This window comes from Castor canadensis, chromosome 7 (assembly GCF_047511655.1).
Source record: "Castor canadensis chromosome 7, mCasCan1.hap1v2, whole genome shotgun sequence".
Lineage (NCBI taxonomy): Eukaryota > Metazoa > Chordata > Mammalia > Rodentia > Castoridae > Castor > Castor canadensis.
The window spans coordinates 34,573,454-34,598,883 of record NC_133392.1 but is presented as its reverse complement, the minus strand read 5'-3'; the positions used below and the strand labels follow the sequence as shown (position 1 = coordinate 34,598,883).

General features: G+C 35.5%; 1 pseudogene; it reads right to left on the bottom strand.

The window, feature by feature from the left end:
- Positions 1 to 25,430, bottom strand: part of LOC141424858 (cytochrome P450 2C18-like) — a 408,512-nt pseudogene that overhangs the window by 289,023 nt on the left and 94,059 nt on the right.

Sequence of the window (25,430 nt, the reverse complement as noted above, 5' to 3'; positions counted from 1 at the left end):
ATGTTGGCAAGAGTGTGAGGGAAAAGAAACACTCATACAATGTTGGTTGGAATGTAAATTAGTTGAACCACTATGGAAAACATTTTGGAGTTTCCTTAAGTTCAGTAGTGTTTGTTTAATGAAGTTGGGTGCAGTGACATTTGGTGCATTGTATTAAGAATTATTGGTTCATCTTGATTGATTGTTCTCTTTCTTAATATGAAGTGATTTTGTCTCTTCTGAAAAATTTTGGTGTTCATTTTACCTTACCATGTTAGAGCATAAAAAATCCTTCCAGCTTTATGGGTTGATATAATTGGAAAATCTTAATTAAACTTTTCGCCCCAAGCCAACATTTGCTTTGCTTATGTAAGTAAAATGTGTTTCTTATTGGCAACAAATTGTCAGGTCCTGCTTTACTACTCAACCCATTATTATACATGTTTCATTTAGAAAATTAAAGACGTTAATATTCAATTTTAATATTGAAAGGTATGTACTAGTTCCTACCATTTTATCCTTTATATAGTGTTTAATTCTTTTCTATACTTCATTTCCTTATATACTCATCTGGTGAGATTTTTCTCATATTTTTATGGTGATCTTTACCTTGCTCATTTGTCAATATAATCCTTTTAACTGCCTTCTGCCATTCAGGTTTAATAGTCATAAACTGCTTTAGATTTTATCATGGGAGGTTTTCTTTTTCTTTTTTCTTTCATTGGTGAGTAATACCATTTCTACATAAAGTAATCTAGGTTTGCTCTTGTTTTATTTCAGTATGAAATATATCATTCTATGTTCTCCTTACTTTTCAGGTTTCTGTTGAGAAATCTACTGGTGGGTTTGCCTTTATATGTGACTAGTAGACTTCAATATTCTTTCTTTGTTCTGTATACTTAATGGTTTAACTATGGTATAACTTGGAGTGGTTCTTTTTTGGTCTTGTCTGTTAGGTATTTTAAAACCCTCCTGTACCTGAATGGTTTTCTGTTTCTCAGTATTTTTTAAATTCTCTCCTATTATTATTATTGAATATGTTTTCTGTATCATTAACTTGCCCCACTTCTCTGTCTTCTATGACTATGACTTCCAGGTGTGGTCTTTTAATGCTGAGCCAGATGTCTTCCATGTTCCATTCATTCTTTTTTATTTTCCCCTTTTCTTAATTTAGCTGTTCTAATCCAGCTAACTTGTCTGAAAGCCCAGAAATCCTGTCATCAATTAGATCTACTTCAGTAGAGAAAATTTATGATGAGTTTATTATTACACATCTTGGCCTTTTCATCTACACAATTTCAATATGATTCTTTTTCATGATTTATGTATCTTTATTCAATTCCCCTTTTATATACTGCACTGTTTTCAAAAATTCATTTTCATGTACATTTTATACATGTCCTCTTTCATTTTATTGAAGATTCTTGTAATCATACTTTTGAGTTCTTTGAGCTTTCTACCCCTTTATTATATATAGCATCAGTTTGTATGGGGATTTGGCTTTGCAGGTGTTATGTTTCATTGTTTTTTCACATATCTTGTGTTTCTGAATTGAGATTTAAGCATCTGAAGCCACAATCATTGGTTGTAACTTTTAATTACCAGAGGTCTGCAGTTGATGTATTCTCAGTTTTCAGGCAGGACAGCATAGTGGAAGGGTTGTAATGTAATTTCTTACTAGTGGTCTGTAGGATAACTCCACAGGGAAATTTTTGTCTCCATGTCCACAGCACCAGGCCTAGCTCCATTCAGAGGGAGAAGTAGAGTGAATCTATTGTGATTCCTGTGTATGTGTTGGTATTATTTATTGTCTCAGGACAGAGCTAGTAACAGGTGACTTTTCTATTTCTATATTCTTTCCAATTTAGAACTTTGCTATATTTGTGAACTGGGACCTCTGTTCACCACAGATGGCTTTTTAGCCTGTAAGTCAGGAAGGATCCCATTTCATAAGCAGGCCGAACCATCGGCCCTTGCAGCAATATACATACAGCCCTCAGTGTGTTCCCCAAATGTAGCTGATGGTGGGGAGCCAAAAGTGCAGTGGAATATGGAACTGTGAGGCAGGCTAGGTTGTGGATAGTCTGGGACTATTTTCCCTCTTGACTCAAGAGCTTCTCTCCATAGCCCACAGGTGAGTGGATCCAGGTGATGATTTATTCTCTCCCCACCTCCAAGTTCAAGGTTGTATAAAAATGACCTACCAAAAGAACCCAGCCCTTTGTCTTCTCTTCCCTCACCTGGCAGAATAGGTGATTTCCCTTCTTTCAATAAAACTATGCTACCTCACCCAATCCACATGTTCTGCTTCTATTCTTCCATGCAGAATGCAGGAACCAATATCTTATGTAAACACCATTTGCCAATAACATTTGTGGTAGAAAACTGAGGGATTCAGGTGCTCTGCCCAGATGTTTCTGTTCTTACAGACTATACCTAGCAGGGATGATATGTGGATATATCAGGATATATCATGAGAGCCCTGTGTCCTATGGCACAGAGCTCTCAGTCCCACTTGGAACCAAGCCTCGAGAGACACCAGATAGCATTTGAAATTGAGCACTGAGTTAGCAGTGGCTCTCAGGTGTTTCTTCACTGATCCCAAGGTATTAAGGCTTTCTCTAGTCAGTAAGAGTGAACCACCAACCACTATTCCATTACTGTCTGAGCTCCTGGTGTTCCTTTAATTTCTCAACTCATCTTTGTCAAAGTTCCTCCTTCTCCTCAACCATTCCTTGTGGATGTCTCTATCCCAATACTGTGATAGTATTTTTTTAAAAAAACTGAAATATATATTTTTTATTTTTCCAAATGCTCTGATTGGCTCATTCTCAAAGCCTGCCTGGTCACCAACAGCTGCAGGAGCTCCTGTAACAGATCTCTCAGCCAGTGGAAATAAGTGCTTTGATTTTGAAATTGTCCTCAGAAAATGGTGCTGATTTCACCATGGAGGGCTTTTTGCTGCTTTCTTGAATCCCACCAGGAGCCCTCAGTCTACTCCAGACAAAACCTCTCCATCTCTACACCCACACATTGTGGCAATCTCCCCCCCAGACACTGTGGTCAGGAGTCCCAGACCTCCCTGACTGATTATACAAATCCCCTGGGTTTCTTAATATTAAACACACCTGAGGGAAGGCTGTTTGCAGGCAGATTTTTTCATCCTGACCTCTCTGTCAAAGATAAGTGCTTTGTTTTTCATATTATACACAGGCAATGGAGCCTCTTTCATCAGGTAAGGTGAGGCCACTGAAATGTATGCCTTTCCCTTTCTGTGCTCCCTTTAACTTATCAGTTCACCCAAATACAGAACTTCTCTAATCATGAGGGTCTCATTGCTGTCCCCTCTCATACGCTGTGGTCAGGAGCCTGTAGATGCTCTGATCTGTGATTGCTTGTTGTTTTCAAGAATTCCTGAGTACTTCAATAGCAATCAAGAGGTCCTCTTTCAAGATGGTGACTTGCAGTGCTCTATAAATATGGAGAATGAGAGGTTGTCATGTCTGATGCTGGCCTCTAACAGTGGAGATGTCACTGTACCATAAAATCCCTGCACTGGCTCTCAGGATTGTGAGATGGGTGGTTGTTTGACCCACAGCTAAGTTTTGCATTCTACTGAAGGTACATCTGGATTAACTTCAGGTGGAGAGTTCAGCTTTGCCTCCCACTGGGAATACTGGGTCAGGAGCTGAAAACTCTTTTTTAATTTGCTCTATCACCTTTCAGTTTCATCATTAGTTTTAGCTTCTTGGTATTCTACTATCCTTTTGTTCTTCTAAAGGTAGTCTGTTATTTGTTATTCAGAATTTTCTCATTCATGTAGTCTGATTGCAAGATTCTACTCTTATGCCATCTTGCTTTCTGGTCACCCATGCAAATTTTTGAGAAAGAAGTCAATTGCAAGTTTTTTAGGAGGGTTTAAAAAATTTATTGTATCATTTTTACATGTACTTACATATATATACATTATTTAGGCCGTGACCCCCCTCCCCTTTTCCTTCTGAGAAGAACCTGTTCTGCCCTCTTGTTTTCCAATTTTGTTAAAGAAAACCACAAAAGACAATAAGAAAAACATGGTGTTTTTGCTAGTTTGAGGTGAAGATAGATACACAGGGAGATTACTTTTGTTGTTTCCTTGCACATGTGTATTACAACCCAAATTAGTTCCTCTCTACCAGACCTCTTCACTACTTCCTAGTCTCCTTACCATAGTGGCCTCTGCCAGTTTGCAATTACTATGTTCATTCCTTTTCAGTGAACATATCAAGCACATTCAAGTTTTTGGTATCCTTCACTTTCCCTATCCTACCATATGCAGTCTCCCCTTAGTATGTGAGCCATGGCCAAAAATATAACTCCATTTGTTTTGGGTCTATAATCCACACATAAGGAAGCACATGCAATTTTTGGTCTTTTGAGCCTGACTAACTTTTTTTAAGAGGATATTCTCCAGTTCCATCCATTTACCTGTGAGTGACAAGATTTCATTCTTTTTGTGTGTGTGTGGCTGAATAAAATCCCATTGTGTATAAATAACCACATTTTCTTAATCCATTCTTCAGTAGTGGGGCATCTTGGCTGTTTCCATAGATTGGCTATTGTGAATAGCACTGTGATAAACATGGGAGTGCAGGTAACTTTATAGTAACCTGACTCACATTCCTTCAGGTATATCCATGGAGTAGAATTACTGGATCATATGGCAGATCTATTTTTAGTTTTTTGAGAAGCCTCCATATTGTTTTCCCTAGTGGTTGTACTAGCTTACATTCCCACAATAAGTGTGTGAGGGTTCCTTTTTTAATGCATCCTCACCATCACTTTTTGGTTTTGGTTTTCTTGATGGTAGCAATTTTAAAAGGAGTGAAGTAGAATCTTAGTGTGGTTTTGATTTACATTTCCTTTACAGTCAGGGATGGTGAGCATTTTTTCATGTGTTTCTTGGCCATAGGAATTCTTCCTTTTAGATAGCATAGCAAATTAAGATCAGGGCAAGTGGAACAGAAACTACAATTTCTCTTAAATAAAGCATTCAAAGATCAAGGAACATGCTTATCTTATCAAGATCAAACATTGAATGGATGCCTTCATCCTTCCTGGAGGAGGTGACTTCACATTTCTCCTCTTTGTTTACAATCTCTTTAACCATGCCTGAACTCCAACATCTCTCCATTTTTTGTTTTGTAGATAAAAATCCTGGTTGTGAAAATTGGGATCACCTGTAGGTTGGAATGTTAGGCAGAGTAATTTCCAGATTGCTGCAAGGGTGAGAAAAATGAGAATAGTGATTATCACTTGTTTATAAAGTGTACCTTAAAATAGGAGACCCAAATCTAAGGATTTAACCAATTGAATCCTTTTTTTTGATCCCAAGTAAGCATTTGTTGTTGGTGGTCATGAATATTTTTCACAGGTTGGGAAATGCTACCTTGAAATTCTGAAAGAGTAGAGAAAATGTTCCCCTTAAAAACACCATTTAACTCTTGTTTAACATCTTCCCATCCATAGTAATGGGATGACGGAAATGTGTCATGAATCCAGTCACACATCAGATTTATCTGAGACCAGATGTCTTCTTGTTGTTCTCCAAGCCACATTACTGCAGCCTTGACAGCATTCAAATGAGTCAGAAATTAATAATCAATGTGATGCTGGAGGCCCAAAAACTTAGTCACATTAGTCATGACCTGATCTACACAGTGGATAGTATTTATAGGATGTGAAAGAACAACTGCAGCTTAAGTGGTGGTAGTAAGAATGGCAATAGCAGCAAGAATTCCTGAGACAAGCAGCCCCACAAACTTTGGATGTAGTAATGATCAACAATTTTAAGAACCCTGCCAGGGCCTTGTGAGATTGACAGGAAAAATGGTGAAAACTTGTCTTTTGAGAACAAATATATCAGATATGTTGTTATGTCTAACATTGTGGTGAGTAGCACTGGCTACATACCTTCTTTATAAAGCTAAAGAGGAATTAATGTAGATAATGGATGTGGATAGAAACATAACACAGGGGTGTGGGACACATATTTGATTTTCAAAAGAAAGATTTTTGTGGAAATTTATAATGTAAGAGTTTTATGAGTGAGAGTATTTGCCATCCTATAAGTTTAAAAATTTTAACATAAATAGAGTCTGAGCTAATAGAGCCCTGGCATCCTTTATTCCCATATCCCTCCTTTTTTAGTTTTTGTAGCAAGTTTTTAAGAAAACGGTGGACCTATTTTACAATTTTTTGTCCTTGGGGGTTGTACAGACACCTTTAAATTGATGTAAAGTTTCATTAGACAACAGTTATAATGTTTTACAAGGAAAATAAAAAATGACCCCAATACTTAAGAATGTCTGACCTGGTGGGGAGATAAACACTTGTCAGAGTCATCTTCCATGGGCTGTCTGTGAATGTCCCAATAGAAATAGAACTGTAATGACTAAACTCAAAGTAACTGTGGATAATAGTTTAGCAATTAATATAACAGTATAGTACTATTTACTATGTAGTAGTATAGTACTACTGAACCAGTTTTATTACAATGGGAACATATACACAAATTTGTGAAAGCTAAGGCACCATCTTGGTACAGTGTCTTTTTATAACTATTTTAGAAGGCTTATATACTTGAAGAAGACAAGGACATCTATGAAAGAGCCAGTAGTAGTATTTCAGTTTAAACCTTAAATTTTGATTAGGTAAAGTAACAGGCTAAATGTTACAGTACTGACAATTAAAAACCCAAAATTTTTTAACTGTTAAGGAGAAGCAGTGTCAGTAATTTTAAAGAGCCCCTGTTTTGATGTTTAATTAATATTATATGTATATACATAAAACAATGTTTATCTAGCCAATGTCAGATAAACCAGTATTCATCCAGTGAACAAATGTCAGATAAACCACTGTTTAGCTGACAAACAGATGTCAAGTGTAAATGACAGAACTTTTAGTATTTGTCATAAAGCACAGAAATGTCAAAGACCTTATAAGAAGGTACCTAAGATAAAAGTACTATAGGAACTATAGCTGTTTACATGTAAAAACCCAAATTTAGATAATGTTTATACCTTAAAAAACTTAGGAAGAAAAATTAAACAATTTTTAATAAAAGCAACGTACAACAACACATGGGTTAATAAACTTAATTATAAAAAAGTTAAATGTAAATTATACTCACAATAGAATGAAACAGATTGATATTATTGTCTATAAATTTTCTTCAGTTCTAAGGCAGTGAATAGTTAGGTCTGGTTGGAATTAGAACTTTAGATAACTTTTGAGACAGTTGTGTGCATTAACTTCATAAAAGTAGCTTAAAAAACATCCTAAAGACATCAAAACACACACAGACACACAGATGTTATAACCTACGCATGTCAAAGAATATGTCTGCATAATGAGCTTAAAAAAGTAAAAACTAAGAGGCCATAATTGGTAGATTAAATACATACAGAAAACACACAATGACACACAAAATAATCACATTAATGTAGAGTGTACTCTTAAACCATTTTTATTATTATCTTTAGAAGATTAGTTAGCTAGATTCCTAAGTAATTTATAACAGATCTTTAACATAAATATTCTACTTTTGGCCCAATCTTTAATGGATTAATGTATCAAGAACAACATTTGTCAAAACTGTATTAACTTACAGAATTTTAACCACAAGTTAGTTATAATTTTTTAGAGAATGACAAGGTGAAATCACCCATGAGTTTTCTATTTCTAGGTTGTGGCAAGATGGTGGTGGATACATGGTGGCTTCATCATGGTGGCAGCATTTTCTGTCACCACATGGTCTCTCCAAAGGGTCTTTTAAATAGAACACAAAGACATGTTACATGCGACATACAGGTTCAAAGTAGCAATCTGTTATAGGAGTAAAAGAAATCTCCCATTGAGAGACAGGCATGAGTTAGGCATGCTAATGAAAAGGCCAGGAAATTTAAGCAATATTAAGGGATGATTTAAAACATTTTGTATTATCCCGTTACTCCAATTGTTTATGATTAAAACTTGGGTTACCTCATAAAGGGACTTTGTTATTACATAGAAAGCCAAGAATTAAAATCCTGTAGAACCCAGCCATTTACAGATGTACAGTTTAGAAAGAACCTTAAGCAAGTATAGAATCTGAAATGCTACATTGAGCTGTAGAGAACACATTTCTACTAATTTTAAATTAAAATAATTATTTAGTATAAAGCTGTAATTGAATTGCCCATTTAAAATACCCACACATAAAGATCCTTCCTTTTTTCTTAATGTTTTGCCCATAAGCCAAATTTTATCAACAGAGAACAGCTAAAGTTTTGTAAGAAAAATACAAAACCAATGACAAATTAGTATCATTAAGCTCTTTTTATCTTAAGTAGGTATTTAAAACTTGCATTTTAGGATTTATAAACTTTATTAATAGAATAAGTCCCCCTTTTAATTTTGTCTTTAGAGTAAATGAATTTTAAATTACAATACTTTTTTATATATGTGTTTTATAAATGACCAATGTCCAATCTTTAACTGAATGGCACTATTTTCAATTTTACAAAACTAATATTTAGAGAAATTAAGTACATTTAACATTTAAAGACAGTAACAATAGGCATCACAGCTATGCAGATTTCATATACATTAATTTAAATTTTTACCTTTAGAGTGAGATTTAGCAAATGTTTTAGACCTCTTACAAATTTAGGGAGAATGTCGGTGCCCCATGTAGACTGGTTTTTTTATTGAGTGTTGGTCACTTTGTATTAAATTTTTAACTTTAATCCTATGAACTTTTATGTAACATTTAAATGAAATTTAGACATATAGCCTACATATTTTAATGGTGTTAAATATATTAAAATCACTGAAAGGACAGACAAATAATGAGATTTAGTTAGAACTCAGTTTCCTAAATGGATAAAATCCCAACAAAGTTAGCAAAATACAAGCAACTACTATTTGAAAAAACAAACCTTTTCTATAAGCAAGTTTTTAACAGTTACTAAGGGTAGAATATTTAAGATAAAATTAGATGCTAGCTTTGCTACTTTATTAAATTTTGATTTTTAGGAAATCATTTAGATAATCTTTTAAATTATAGTCAGATTAATTACATCATATATATTTTTTTTTGTTTTCCAAAGTTTTCTTTTTTTTTTCCTTTTTCTTTTATTATTCATATGTGCATACAAGGCTTGGTTCATTTCTCCCCCTGCCCCCACCCCCTCTCTTACCACCCACTCCACCCACTCCCTCTCCCCCCAACCCCCTCAATACCCAGCAGAAACTATTTTGCCCTTATTTCTAATTTTGTTGTAGAGAGAGTATAAGCAATAACAGGAAGGGACAAGGGTTTTTGCTGGTTGAGATAAGGATAGCTATACAGGGCATTGACTCACATTGATTTCCTGTGCGTGGGTGTTACCTTCTAGGTTAATTCTTTTTGATCTCACCTTTTCTCTAGTTCCTGGTCCCCTTTTCCTATTGGTCTCAGTTGCTTTTAAGGTATCTGCTTTAGTTTCTCTGCGTTAAGGGCAACAAATGCTAGCTAGTTTTTTAGGTGTCTTACCTATCCTCACCCCTCCCTTGTGTGCTCTCACTTTTATCATGTGCTCATAGTCTAATCCCATTGTTGTGTTTGCCCTTGATCTAATGTCCACATATGAGGGAGAACATACGATTTTTGGTCTTTTGGGCCAAGCTAACCTCACTCAGAATGATGTTCTCCAATTCCATCCATTTACCAGTGAATGATAACATTTCATTCTCTTCATGGCTGCATAAAATTCCATTGTGTATAGATACCACATTTTCTTAATCCATTCGTCAGTGGTGGGGCATCTTGGCTGTTTCCATAACTTGGCTATTGTGAATAGTGCTACAGTAAACATGGGTGTGCAGGTGCCTCTGGAGTAACCTGTGTCATAGTCTTTTGGGTATATCCCCAAGAGTGGTATTGCTGGATCAAATGGTAGGTCGATGTCTAGCTTTTTAAGTAGCCTCCAAATTTTTTTCCAGAGTGGTTGTACTAGTCTACATTCCCACCAACAGTGTAAGAGGGTTCCTTTTTCCCCGCATCCTCGCCAACACCTGTTGTTGCTGATGATGGCTATTCTAACAGGGGTGAGGTGGAACCTTAGCGTGGTTTTAATTTGCATTTCCTTTATTGCTAGAGATGGTGAGCATTTTTACATGTGTTTTTTGGCTATTTGAATTTCTTCTTTTGAGAAAGTTCTGTTTAGTTCACTTGCCCATTTCTTTATTGGTTCATTAGTTTTGGGAGAATTATTTTGGTTATCAGTCCTTTGTCTGATGTATAGTTGGCAAATATTTTCTCCCACTCTGTGGGTGTTCTCTTCAGTTTAGAGACCATTTCTTTTGATGAACAGAAGCTTTTTAGCTTTATGAGGTCCCATTTATCTATGCTATCTCTTAGTTGCTGTGCTGCTGGGGTTTCATTGAGAAAGTTCTTACCTATACCTACTAACTCCAGAGTATTTCCTACTCTTTCCTGTATCAACTTAAGAGTTTGGGGTCTGATATTAAGATCCTTGATCCATTTTGAGTTAATCTTGGTATAGGGTGATATACATGGATCTAGTTTCAGTTTTTTGCAGACTGCCAACCAGTTTTCCCAGCAGTTTTTGTTGAAGAGGCTGCTATTTCTCCATCATATATTTTTAGCTCCTTTGTCAAAGACAAGTTGGTTATAGTTGTCTGGCATCATATCTGGGTCCTCTATTCTGTTCCACTGGTCTTCACGTGTCTTTTTGTGCCAGTACCATGCTGTTTTTATTGTTATTGCTTTGTAATATAGTTTGAAGTCAGATATTGTGATACCTCCTGCATTGTTCTTTTGACTGAGTATTGCCTTGGCTATTCGTGGCTTCCTGTGTTTCCATATAAATTTAACAGTAGATTTTTCGATCTCTTTAATGAATGTCATTGGAATTTTGATGGGAATTGCATTAAACATGTAGATTACTTTTGGAAGTATCGACATTTTTACTATGTTGATTCTACCAATCCATGAGCATGGGAGATCTCTCCACCTTCTATACTCTTCCTCAATCTCTTTCTTCAGAAGTATATAATTTTCATTGTAGAGGTTTTTCACATCTTTTGTTAGATTTACACCTAGGTATTTGATATTTTTTAAGGCTATTGTAAATGGAATTATTTTCGTACATTCTTTTTCAGTTTGCTCATTGTTAGTGTATAGAAATGCTAATGATTTTTCTATGTTGATTTTGTATCCTGCTACCTTGCTATAGCTATTGATGATGTCTAGAAGCTTCTGAGTAGAGTTTTTTGGGTCTTTAAGGTATAGGATCATGTCATCTGCAAATAGGGATATTTTGACAGCTTCTTTACCTATTTGTACTCCTTTTATTCCTTCTTCTTGCCTAATTGCTCTGGCTAGGAATTCCAGTACAATGTTGAATAGGAGTTGAGATAGTGGGCATCCTTGTCTGGTTCCTGATTTTAGATGGAATGGTTTCAGTTTTTCTCCATTAAGTATAATGCTGGCTGTAGATTTGTCATATATAGCTTTTATAATGTTGAGGTACTTTCCTTCTATTCCTAGTTTTCTTAGAGCTTTTATCATGAAATGATGTTGGATCTTATCAAAGGTTTTTCTGCATCTATTGAGATGACCATGCGGTTTTTGTCTTTTCTTCTGTTAATGTGGTTTATTACGTTTATTGATTTTTGTATGTTGAACCACCCCTGCATCCCAGAGATGAAGCCTACTTGGTCATGGTGAATAATCTTTTTGATGTGTTGTTGAATTTGGTTTGCCATTATTTTGTTGAGGATTTTTGCATCAATGTTCACTAAGGAGATTGGCCTGTAGTTCTCCTTTTTGGAGGTGTCTTTGCCTGGTTTTGGGATAAGTGTAATACTGGCTTCATAAAATGTGTTTGCCAGTTTTCCTTCTCTTTCTATTTCATGGAACTGTTTAAGGAGGGTTGGTATCAGTTCTTCTTTAAAGGTCTGATTGAATTCAGCAGAGAATCCATCAGGTCCTGGACTTTTCTTTTTGGGGGGACTCTGGATTGTTGCTTCAATTTCATTTTGTGTTATAAATATATTCAGGTGATTAATTTCCTCTTGGTTCAGTTTTGGATGATCATATGTGTCTAGAAATCTGTCCATTTCTTTTAGATTTTCAAATTTATTTGAATATAGGTTCTCAAAGTAGTCTCTGATGATTTCCTGGACTTCCATGGTGTTTGTTGTTATCTCCCCTTTTGCATTCCTGATTCTACTAATTTGGGTTTTTTCTCTCCTCATTTTAGTCAGGTTTGCCAGGGGTCTATCGATCTTGTTTATTTTTTCAAAGAACCAACTTTTTGTTTCATTAATTCTTTGTATGGTTTTTTTGGTTTCTATTTCATTGATTTCAGCTCTTATGTTTATTATTTCTCTCCTTCTATTTGTCTTGGGATTTGCTTGTTCTTGTTTTTCTAGGAGTTTGAGATGTATCATTAGGTCATTGATTTGGGATCTTTCAATCTTTTTAATATATGCAGTCATGGCTAAAACTTTCCTCTCAAGACTGCCTTAGCTGTGTCCCATAGGTTCCGGTAGATTGTGTTTACATTTTCATTGACTTCCAGGAACTTTTTAATTCCCTCTTTTATTGCATCGATGATCCATTCTTCATTAAGTAATGAGTTATTTAGTTTCCAGCTGTTTGCATGTTTTTTGTCTTTACTTTTGTTGTTGAGTTCTACTTTTACTGCATTGTGGTCAGATAGTATGCACAGTATTATTTCTATTTTCTTATATTTGCTGAGGCTTGCTTTGTGCCCTAGGATATGATCTATTTTGGAGAAGGTTCCTTTTGCTGCTGAGAAGAATGTATATTGTGTAGAGGTTGGATGAAATGTTCTGTAGACATCTACTAGGTCCACTTGATCTATTGCATATTTTAGATCTAGGATTTCTTTATTGATTTTTTGTTTGGATGACTTATCTATTGATGATAATGGGGTGTTAAAGTCTCCCACAACCACTGTGTTGGCATTTATATGTGCTTTTAGGTCTTTCAGGGTATGTTTGATGAAATTGGGTGAGTTGACATTGGGTGCATACAGGTTAATAATTATTGTTTCCTTTTGGTCTATTTCCCCTTTTATTAGTATGGAATGTCCTTCTTTATCTCATTTGATCAATGTAGGTTTGAAGTCTACTTTGTCAGAGATAAGTATTGCTACTTCTGCCTGTTTTCGGGGGCCATTGTCTTGGTAAATCTTCTTCTAGCCTTTCATCCTTAGCCTATGCTTATTTCTGTCAGTGAGATGGGTCTCCTGTATGCAACAAATTGTTGGATCTTCCTTTTTAATCCATTTCATCAAGCAGTGCCTTTTGATGGGTAAATTAAGTCCATTAACATTAAGCATTAGTACTGATAGGTATGTGGTGATTCCTGTCATTTAGTTGTCTTAGTTGTTTGAAGGTTTGATTGTGTGTAACTAAGTTCAGGTTACTCTCTACTGTCTTGCTTTTTCTTTTCCTGTGGTTTGTTGCTGCCTGTCTTTTCATGGTTAAGTTGGGTGTCACTTTCTGTGTGCAGAATCCCTTGCAGAATCTTTTGTAGTGGTGGCTTTGTGGTCACATATTGTTTTAGTTTCTGTTTATCTTGGAAGACTTTTATTGCTCCATCTATTTTGAATGATAGTTTTGCTGGGTAGAGTATCCTGTGGTTGAAGTTATTTTCATTCAGTGCCTGGAAGATCTCACCCCACGCTCTTCTTGCTTTTAATTTTCTGTTGAGAAGTCTGCTGTGATTTTCATGAATTTACCTTTGTATGTTACTTGTTTTTTCTCTCTTACAGCCTTCAATATTCTTTCCTTAGTTTCTGAACTTGTTGTTTTAATGATGATATGTTGTGGGGTAGTTCTATTTTGATCTGGTCTGTTTGGTGTCCCGGAGGCCTCTTGCATCTGTATGGGAATATCTTTCTCTAGATTTGGGAAATTTTCCATTATTATTTTCTTAAATATATTACACACTCCCTTCGCTTGCACCTCTTCTCCTTCTTCAATGCCCATGATTCTCAAGTTTGGTCTTTTGATGGAGCTGGTGAGTTCTTGCATTTTCTTTTCACAGGTCTTGAGTTGTTTAATTAATAGTTCTTTGGTTTTTCCTTTAATTACCATTTCATCTTCAAGTTCTGAGATTCTGTCTTCTGTTTGTTCTATTCTGCTGATTTGGCCTTCTGTTTTGTTTTTCAGTTCTGTTTCATTCTTTTTTCTGAGGTTTTCCATATCCTGGCTGTTTTCCTCTTTAATGTTGTCTGTTTTTGTCCTGAGTTCATTTATCTGTTTATTCATCGTGTTCTCTCTTTCATTTTGGTGTTTATACAGTGCTTCTATGGTTTCCTTTATTTCTTCTTTTGCTTTTTCAAATTCTCTATTTTTGTTGTCTTGGAATTTCTTGAGTGTCTCCTGTACATTTTGGTTGACCCTATCCAGTATCATCTCTATAAAATTCTCACTGAGTACCTGTAATATGTCTTCTTTTAAATTATTCTTGTGGGCTTCATTGGGTCCTTTGGCATAGTTTATCTTCATTTTGTTGGAGTCTGGATCTGTGTATCTGTTTTCTTCATTCCCTTCTGGTTCCTGTAGTAATTTTTTGCTGTGGGGAAACTGGTTTCCCTGTTTTTTCTGTCTTCCCGTAATTGTCTTTGGTGTTGTTACTGTCCCTGTACTGTGTGCAATTAAGTATTTTCTACCTTCTAATAATAACAATGATAATATTTAGAATGGAAAGGTGAGCTGAGATGGAAAGCAAGAAGTTAAAAAAATGAGAAAAACAAATACACAGACTGGAGAGAGAAAACAGAACAAGGTATCAGACAAGAAGGTTTCCAAGATATAAACAGGGAGCTTTAGTGTAGTAATCGGACAGTAAGCTGAACAGACATTACAGAGACAGAGAGAGGATTGAAAATCAAAAATAAAAAAAAAGATAAGAATAAAAATAAAAATTAAGTGAATGAAAGTAAAATCTATATATAAAAATGTATTAAAATAAAATGAAAAAATAGAAAATTAAAAAAAACCAAAAATCCAAAAAACCTCCTAGTTCAAATGCAATGAAGTTTCAGTCTTAATAATTTGGGTGTCCACACATGCACAGGAAATCAATGTGAGTCAATGCCCTGTATAGCTATCCTTATCTCAACCAGCAAAAACCCTTGTTTCTTCCTATTATTGCTTATACTCTCTCTACAACAAAATTAGAAATAAGGGCAATATAGTTTCTGCTGGGTATTGAGGGGGTTGGGGGGAGAGGAAGGGGGGTGGAGTGGGTGGTAAGAGAGGGGGTGTGGGCAGGGGGGAGAAATGACCCAGGCCTTGTATGCACATATGAATAATAAAAGAAAAAAAATAAAATAATTTGGGTGTCCAAATAGAAAATTTAAAAAAAACAAAAAAGCAAAAAACCTCCAAGTTCAAATGCAATGAAGTTTCAGTCTTAATAATTTGGGTTTCCATCTCAGTCTCCAGTCCTGGAGATGGTGCCTCAGATGTTGTTCTGTAGTTTTCTCATCAAAGGGGACACATAAAGTAGAACAAAACTACACACCCACACACAAAAAAAACCCTACCAAGTGTCCCAAGTTCAAATGCAATACAGTTTCAGTAAGTTTTTTAGCTTGCAGGTGTAATTCAGTTGTTCTCTCATCAAAGGTAAGGAGACAAAGAAAAAAAAAAAGAGTCTGGATACAGTTCTGAGAATGGTATCTGCAACTGTGGCTTGCCTGTCTGCTGCTGTCAGCCTGCTGTTGCTGGAGGCATTATTTACGCAGATCTCAGGGTGAGCTTAGCACTCACCTGGCCCTGCAGGCTTTGTTTGCTCAGATTTCTCCTGTGTGTGAGCCTCTGCTATAAGCTTTCCCCTTTCCAAGCACTGGGAAAGGTGACACTGCACCCGCATTCTCACACCTGCATGTTTATTTACAGTTCATGTGGGAGGTGAGTCTTCCCCCCTCTCCTGTGCAGTTCCCCTCCCATCTCCGCTTTCACAAGCTTTCCTGCTCCTGATTACTGGGCGGTGCTTATGCTCCTGCCAACCGCCATGTTTGTTTACAGCTCATGTGGGAAGTGGGTCTTCCCTCCTCTCCTGTGGAGTTTTCCTCCCTCCGCCACTCTCACAAGATTTCCTGTTCCTGGTTGCTGGGTGCGTGCCCCTGCTCCCGCCAGAGGCTCCCCGGCCATACTGGTGTGTTTATTTATAGTTCCGGGAAGGATTCCCTTCCCCCAATCTTCAGCGTTCAGGACACCCCACCCTCTTTCCCGGGTGTCTTTGTCGTTCTTATTGCTTATTACTCAGTTTCTCTTTTTTCCCCAGGTGGAGGTCAGTCTGTCCAGGGGGCTATGCTGCTCTGGCCCAGGCTTGTCTGTGGGAGTACCTTGGTACCGCAAAGCTCACCTGGTCCACTTCCCAAGCCATCTGGGTGCCAGCGAATGGTGGCCCGGGGGCCCTCCTGGTTTCTCTGTTTAACGTGAAGTGGAGATTCTCTGCACTGCTTGGAGGTATGGAGGGGTCAAAGTTATGCCTCTTCTCAGTGATTATGCCTGCAAAGTGTGTCTCGGCATCTCTCCAAGATTTCACTATAGGAGGCTCACTTTCTGCTTCTTCCCTCTAGCTACCATCTTGGAATCCCCGAGTTTTTCCATTTTATTGAAACTCCTAGACATCATAAACAGCATCAGCAATGTAGCAGGATAAAATATCAACTGACAAAAATTCAGCAGCCTTTCTATACACCAACAATGAACAAATTTAGAAAGAATATAGGAAAACAATTCCATTTAAAATAGTCTCTAAAAAAATAAAATACCTAGGAATACAGTTAACAAAGGATGTGAATGACCTCTATAAGGAGAACTATAAACCACTGAAGAAAGAGGTCAAGGAAGACTACAGAAGGTAGAAAGATCTCCAATGCTCATGGATTGGCAGAATCAACAGAGTAAACATAGCTATACTACCAAAAGCAATCTACATGTTCAATGCAATTCCTATCAAAATCCCAATGACATTTATCACAGAGATTGAAAAGTCTACCTTAAAGTTCATTTGGAAACACAAAAGACCACAAATAACCAAAGCAATACTGAGCAAAAAGAGCAATGCTGGAGGTATCACAATATCCATCTTCAAAGTATAGTACAGAGCCATAGCAATAAAAGCAGCATGGTATTGGCATGAAAACAGATATGAAGACCAATGCAACAGAATAGAGGGCCCACATATGAATTCACAAAGCTACTCCCACATTATTTTTGACAAAGGAGCCAAAAACTTATGATGGAGAAAAGACAGCCTCTTCAACAAATGTTGCTGGGAAAAGTGGTTGCGCCCACTTCAATTTCAGGAAACTGAAACTAGAATGCTTGTAACCCTGTACTAGTATCAACTCAAAGTGGATTAAGGACATTAGTATCAGATCCAAAACCTTGTAGTAAGCACACAAAAGAGCAGGGGGTACCCTGGAAAGAATAGGAGTAGGTAAAGGCTTCCTCAGTAGAACTGCAGCAGCCCAGCAGCTAAGAGAAAGGGTGGACAAATGGGACTACATGAAATTAAAAAGCTTCTGCACAACAAAAGAAATAGTCTCTAAACTGAAAGGACCACCAACAGAGTGGGAAAAAATATTTGCTGGCTAAATATTAGAAAAAGGAATGATTAACAGAATATATGGGAAGCTCAAAAAACTAAACTCCCCCCAAATTAGCAAACCAATAAAGTGTGCAACTGAACTAAACAGAACTTTTTCAAAGGAAAAAGTCCAGATGGCAAAGCAACACATGAAAAAATTCTCAACATCCCTGGCCATAAAGGATTCTACCTCACTCCTGTTAGAATAGTTACAGTCAAGAACACAACACAGTTCTATTAGAATAGCTGACATCAAGAATATCAACAACAGCAAATGTTGGCAAGAATGGGGTTGTGGAGAAAGGAACCCTCATACAATGCTGCTGGGAATGTAAGCTATTACAGCCACTTTGGAAAACAATATGGAGGCTTATAAAACCTAAACATAGATCTGCCACTTATCCAGCAGTCCACTTCTAAGAATATACCCAAAAGAATGTGACTCAAGTTATTACAAAGGCACCTGCCTATCCATGTTTAAGCTATGAAAACAGCCAAGATGCCCCACTGCTAACAAATGGATTAAGAAATGTGGTATTTATACACAATGGAACGTTGTTTAGCCACAAAGAAGAATGAAATTTTGTCATTCACAGTAAGTGAATGGAATTGGGAAATATCATCTTAAGTGAAGTTAGCCAGGCTCAGAAGTCCAAAAATCGCATGTATTCCCTCATATGCGGATTATGGACCTAAAACAAATACAGTAATAGTCTGGGAAATGGGTCACTCACTAAAGAGAGAATGTACAGGGTTAGAGTAGGGAAAGAGAAGAAAACCTAAAAACTTGAAGGTGGTTGATGTGCTCACTGTAGAGGAGAGAATAAAGTAATCTTAAACTCACAGAGGCCACTATGGGAAAGGGACCAGGAATAGTGAAGAGGTCAGACAGAGATGAACCAAGGTGGGTTTCAATACACAAGTGCATAGAAGCAACACTAGGAATCCATATGGAAAAATAAATATGTAGAAAGATTACAGGAAAATGAAGAGATTTCACATCACTGTTGTAGAAAGTGAGTACATCCTAATGAAAGATATTCAGAAGAGTTATAAGTGCTGCCAAAGTTTAAAATAAGGCCTGGAAAGTATTGATTGGGTTTAATCATATGGGGAATGTCTATGGCCATGGTGAAAATTGTGTAAATATAAAAGAAAATAATTGTCAGTGAAGTGATGAATAAAAAATGGCCTAGGAAAATTTCAAGGCTATGCCCAACTATTTTTTAAAAAAATCTTAAATATACAGGATTGATCAGATAAGTTTAGACAAGAAGGGACACAATTCGCAATACATACATATTATAATGCAAAAGAGTTGAGCATTCTGAGCTAGAATGGAGAGAACAGATGAAGATTCTGAAACAAGACAAAAATGTTATTTAAGAAGATTCTTGAAAATGTGAGATGGAAGGGAGCCATGCTACTTGTAAAAAACATTTACTTTGGATAAAGTGAGAGTCCATTTTTTTCCACAACAAAAGGAATTAAAAAGAATTGTGTGACTGTCACTAAGTAATTTATAGAAAGGAATTGAGGGAGTTTACTTCTAATTCTCTGATTTTCTCTGTCATGCAAAAGAACAGTGCACCTAGGAAAAAGGAGATTGTGAAGAACTGGAAGTTGGGAGAGTGTTCAGGGGTAGAAGAATCATTGTGCTACACAGTAGAGCAGCTTGAGTTAGGTTAAAAAGCAGAACAGAATATTGCATAACAACTAGACATTTTTTGTGTTGGTAAAAATCATAACAAGATACTTGGGTTTTAAAATTATAAAAACTCAGCTGAGATGCATGGTATTTCTGGCATGATTCATTAGCCTAAGGCAAGCAGGAGATAAGATACTGTTGGATAGGACATTTTAACATTTAGTGAAACAGAAGGAAGTTAAGGTTGGAGATGAGAACAAAGGACTCTGGCTAATAACTAAGGGTTAAAATACATAATCTGGAAAGCAAAGCAATGGATAGCACATTGCACTAATGAATAGGCAGGGTATGGAGCTATCAATGTACTGAGAAATCTGTGAGTATATAAACACTAATATATTAAAAAATTAGACCAACAAACAGAAAGGAATAATAAGGTAACATGCTTGAGTTATGAGTTCCTCTCATGTTTGGAGTAAAGTATACTCTGAACCAATGTCCTTAGTCACTGCAAGGGGCAGGTTGGAGGGGAGGAGGTCAATGTATCTCTGGATCTCATGCACCAGGGCATCTGTGTAGGGTAGAGGATCCTGTCTTGCATACATGGATTCCAGTTTCTGCCAATCACACATTCAATTTTTTCCTGGATTCTAGCTGAAAAGACTCGAATCAGAATTTTTGTGAAATGGATGGGAAGTATCTTTTACATGATGTCTTAATTGTTGTCATACTGTGATGATACATGGGGAAATTATATGTTGCTTTCTACATAAGAGTGTAAAAAGACAGACTTCCATGACCAAGACAAATTGGATCATGGTTGCCAGGGTTTGGAGGTAGTAAAGATAAAGAGTTGTTGGCTAATGGATCCAGAGGTTGATTTTGCAAGATGAAAATTTTCTAGAGATAGACAAATTGTGGGAATGTGTTGCACAATGATTTGAATATATATGGTGACACCCAACTAGACACTTAAAATGGTTAATGTACCATTTTTATATTTTGTGAACTTTACCACAATTTGTGAAGTTGAAGAAATGTTTACAGTGTTTAATTATCAAATCAGGGGAGTAAATATTTCCATATTTCAATACATTTTTAGAATATTTACTGGTCAAATAAGGGTATCAAATGTTTTCAAATTATTATCACTACTTGTTTTTTATATCCATTGAGGACCTGTCTTCTGGGTATCTAGAAAATACGTAATGGATGCTTATTAACTAAGTCTCTCTGCTCCTCTGAAAGACACTAGAACACACTTGGTGCTTATTACTCAGTATTTCACACAGCCTGTGAAATCCTTCTAAGGCTATAGGAATCACTGTTAGACATTCCTATAGACATTTATTTAATATTGACATAAGAGACAAAATGCCATATTTCTTTCTGCATCTGATTTATTTCATGTGACAAAACATCCTTCAGTTCCATCCATTTTGTTGATTATGATAGGATAGCATTCTACTTTATGAAATAATATCATTCCATTTTCTATATTTACCTGATTTCCTTTATCCATTCATGGTATCTAAGCTCATGCTACATCTTTTCTATAATGAACAATGTTGCAACAAACATGGGTGTGATATCCTGGTATATTTTTCTTGTGACTACAAACTCAAAAGTGAAATAGCTGGATTGATTGGGAAATCTATTTTTGTTTTCTTGAGAACCCTCCATCCACTGCTTTCCATAGTGGCCACACTAATCTACATTCCTACCAAAAGCATATGAGAGCTCCTCTTTTTATATCCCCACCAGTATTTCTTGTTTTTGTTTTTTTGAAAGAGTCATGCTAACTGGGATGAGATGATAGCTCATTATGGATTTTACATACATTTTCCTGATGGCTAATTATAATAAGCATTTTTTTCATACGTCTGTCACCAGAATTTGGTCTTCTGTGTAGTATAACCAAAACATATAAAGAACATTAAGAAGTAATAAAATCATATGGAACATCCACAGTCAAAAACTATTGCAAAGAATTATAAGGCATGACCAAACGGGATATATCCCAGAATTGCAAGAGTAGTTCAAAGAAAAATCATTCAACAAATTACAAAAAAATCATTCAGCAATTATTACAAATAATTGGAAAGAAAAAAAGATAACACATGATCTTTAATGTGTATAAAAAATAATTTGACAACATTTAACACACTTCATAATAAAAAATCTCCGAAAACTACGAATGAGAAATCACATTTAGGGAAATTATAAGACCAATTGGTATTATTTTGGGTGAGGTTAGATCCTAAATTGTATCCAAATCTTATGAGAAATGCATAAACAAACAAACAAAGAAAAATAAAAACACTCACTTTTTACTGCTATACAACATAGTACTGAAGTCCTGACCAGAAATATTAGACATAAAAAGAAATAAAATGCATCTAATAGGAAAGGAAGAAGTAAGACAATGTGTTTGAAGACAACATGATTCAATATGTCAAAAATCCTATGCAATCCACAAAAAATACAACTGAGGATAATAAATTATTTGGACACATTTTCAGAATACAAGATCAATGCAAAATTCATTTATGCCTCTATAGAACAGAAAAAACAATCTGAAAATGAAAGCAAGGAATTAACTCACTAAAAATAGCAACCAAGAGGAAAAAATACATATGAATATATGAAGAAAGAGGTAAATGCTCTATACAATGAAAACTACTAAATGTTGTACAGAAAAAAAGAACATCTAAGTAAATGAAAAACTATCTCACACTCAAGGATTAGAAGATCTTTAAATGTCAGCTCTAAAATTCCATTAGCTCTTTTTAAAGATAAGTGAAAAACAGTTCTCAAATTCATATTCAACTATATAGGGAGATCTCAACTGTCTAACTCTGCAAAACCATAGTAATCGTATCTTTAAGGAGGCAATCATAAAGATGCATGTCATGAGCACAGGAATGGTCTGAGTTGAGATTGATCAGCAGTCCATGCCAGCCTGTGCTACCTCGTGAGTTCAGTGCCACCCTGGACTACACTGAAAGATTTTTTTTTTCATTTCAATCAATTATTCAAACAAGCAAAAGAAAAGTCCAATGGAAAAGTAGTAAAATCTAGAAATGTATCTGGATACATATGGCCAAGTCATTTCCATCAAAATTTCCAAAACCATTCAACCTAAAGAAAGTCTCTTCAACATATTATCTTTAAACAACTGGATAACAACACAAACGTGATTAATTTCCAAGATTTACATAGGGGTTAAGTTTTATATCTTCAGATTTGTTAATGGACTCACAGACTTGTCGCCGTAAGCCACAAAAATGGATAAACCAGATTTCTTCAAAATCCAAATATTTGTGCACTCAGGGACATTATTAAGATTATGAAATGACAACCAAAAGAATGGGTTACATGTTTTCAAGTTATTCCTATGGAAAGGTTTTATGTCCATAATGCATAAGCAATTTTTACATCTGAATGAACAACCCAATTGCAATTGGGCAAAGGAGGTGAGTAACATTTTTCTGAAGAAGATATAGAAATTGAAAACAGCACATGAAAAGATGTTCACTATCATTGGTCATTAAAGAAATGAAAGTCAAATCTGAAATGAGATTCCACTTCACACTCAGTGGGTTGGATTTCATAGATACAAAAAAATGGCAATTATTTAGAGAAAAGAAACATTCATACATTACTGGTAAGTATGAACTCATGTAGATGTAGAAAAAATTGTTTTACCAAAAGTTAATCATAAAATTACCATATAGTCAAGAAATGAAAGGAAATAAAAACACGTCATGAAGAAACTTGAAACAAATATTCATATAACTATTATTCATAATTGCCAGAAGTTGAAAATAATACAATGTCCTTAAATGATTAGTGATAAATTATTTGTGGTACATGTGTATGTAAAGAAGAAAAATACAGAGCCACAAAAAGGAAGCACTGAGACCTGCTACAAATTAGATGACCCTCTAAAAGATTATGCTAAATGAAACAAGTAACAATGTAATGGGCACATATGTAATGATTTATTTAATATGATATAACCTTCAGTGACAGAAATCATATTAATATTTTGTAATGATAGAGTAAAGGAATGGGGCATATTTATTTAGTGACTATGGTATAATTTTATAGAGTGATGAAAAGTATTGAAAGTAACCAGAGCTGGTGTTTGCAGAATATTAAGTATGCACTAATTATCAATGAAGCATACAAAAATGGATAATTATATGGTATGTGAATTTGACCTTGTTTTTCTAAATGGTTCTCTGACTTATATACTTAACACAATCTTCCAAATTACTTACCAAATTAACTTTATGTTTTCCAAGATAGCTAATGCTGATTCACATAATATAATGTAATGGATATTACATATATAATGGATATTAATGTTCTTTTTAAATGTTCATCACTGACCATTTAAAACTCTGTAGTTAACACAGAGCTATTAAAGAACTACAAATGCTGAAACTGTTAAAGAACTCAACTAGTGTAAAATTTTACCTGGTCAACATTTATCAGGAAATAATCAATAAAGTACCAAGAATTGTTTATATCCAATGTTTCTTTCTGTTCATTCACTTAGTCCATAAAATAACTTCTAAAATTTTGAACAATATTTTAAAACTCCCTGGAAGATAATCAATGAGAGCAGGAAATTTATTGCAGACCTGCAAGAAATAAACAATCAATTGTTAAAGAACACATAATTTATATATGTGTATATTAAGAATATATAATAACAATCCCTAAATAGAAAATATAGCTCTAGTTATGAATACAATATGGAGTCAACCATTTTGACTCCATATATTGAGGAAGATTTTTTATTGTACATGTGAAATAATTCTGTATGCCAACAAACAATTTGAGGATGAAGAGTATGATCAAATAGTCAAAGATAATGTTTTCCAGACTCATGTCTTTTTTCTAAAAGCATGTCTATATGTACATATTGAAGTTTTACATCAATATTTCCCTACAATGTTGAAGGATAACTTGATATGATTGCTATAATCCAAATTTTTAGATGACAACATATGTTAAGGAACTTTGTGGGTAACCATGAAGATAGTAGCTGTGGTTTTTATTGTAGCAACAGCCTCACATATACAATTAATATTTTAGAAGTTGAAAGTATCCAAAAATGGCTTTAAACTCAATCATGCTCCCTAAAAGGGAAGTGACTTCTTGGGAATCAATTATTATTAGACAGAATGTAAGACATGCAAATTCAACACAGGGTGAATGGTGAGAATTTTTATGGTTCATATACCATAAAATTAAGCATTTTGTCATTCCTTACCCATATATCCTGTCAACTAGAATCACAGCTGAACTATCAAACACTTCTAACCTACACAGTGACTCCTGGTAACTTTCACTGTCCCAAATATTCTCCCTGCCTGAGCATAATATTCTCTTTCTTAATAAAGATATTTCTGCAAATTAATATGATGACAATGGACTTTCAAAAAGGAACTGGATGTTCATTGAGTGATTGGGAATCCATGTGGACATGAAAAATGGAACATATAGGAGTGCTCCATTGAGATTTAAAGGGAAAGTCAACAGTTGATAGTATTGACAGCCACTCCTCTATTTGTGAATTGTTTCCCTGGGTATAAACTAAAGAGTTTGGTGTCTTTCCAAGATACCCATTTCATGATGTTCTAGATATCATGGTCATGTAAAGGCATTCACTTCACTGTTTGGCCCATGTAGATTTTTGGGGCAGTGTCTGAAAGAAGATTATAAATTTATTCTCAAGAATAAAGGACTTTTAGCTTCATCAGAATCCATGAGGAGATTAGAATCTCAAGGTCCTCATTCAGTATGTCCATGAAGATTAGAAAACTCTTATCTTGTCTATGGCCATACAATCCTGAACATGCCTTATCTTGCCTGATAGATTCTTATCTGTATATTCAAAACAATTCCGGAAAACAATGGGGCACACCAGTTTGCAGGGAGTACAGCCCAGAATAAAGGTGGGATCACAGGCTGAGAATAAAGAATGGGAAACAATTTTAAAACAAATTAAAGAAAATGTATATAATATTATCTTTGAAGGTAAGTTATTCTGGTAAAAGGGGCTGATGAACCCATGAGAGTAGGAAAGTAGCAAGCATGATCAACCAGCAACCCTGA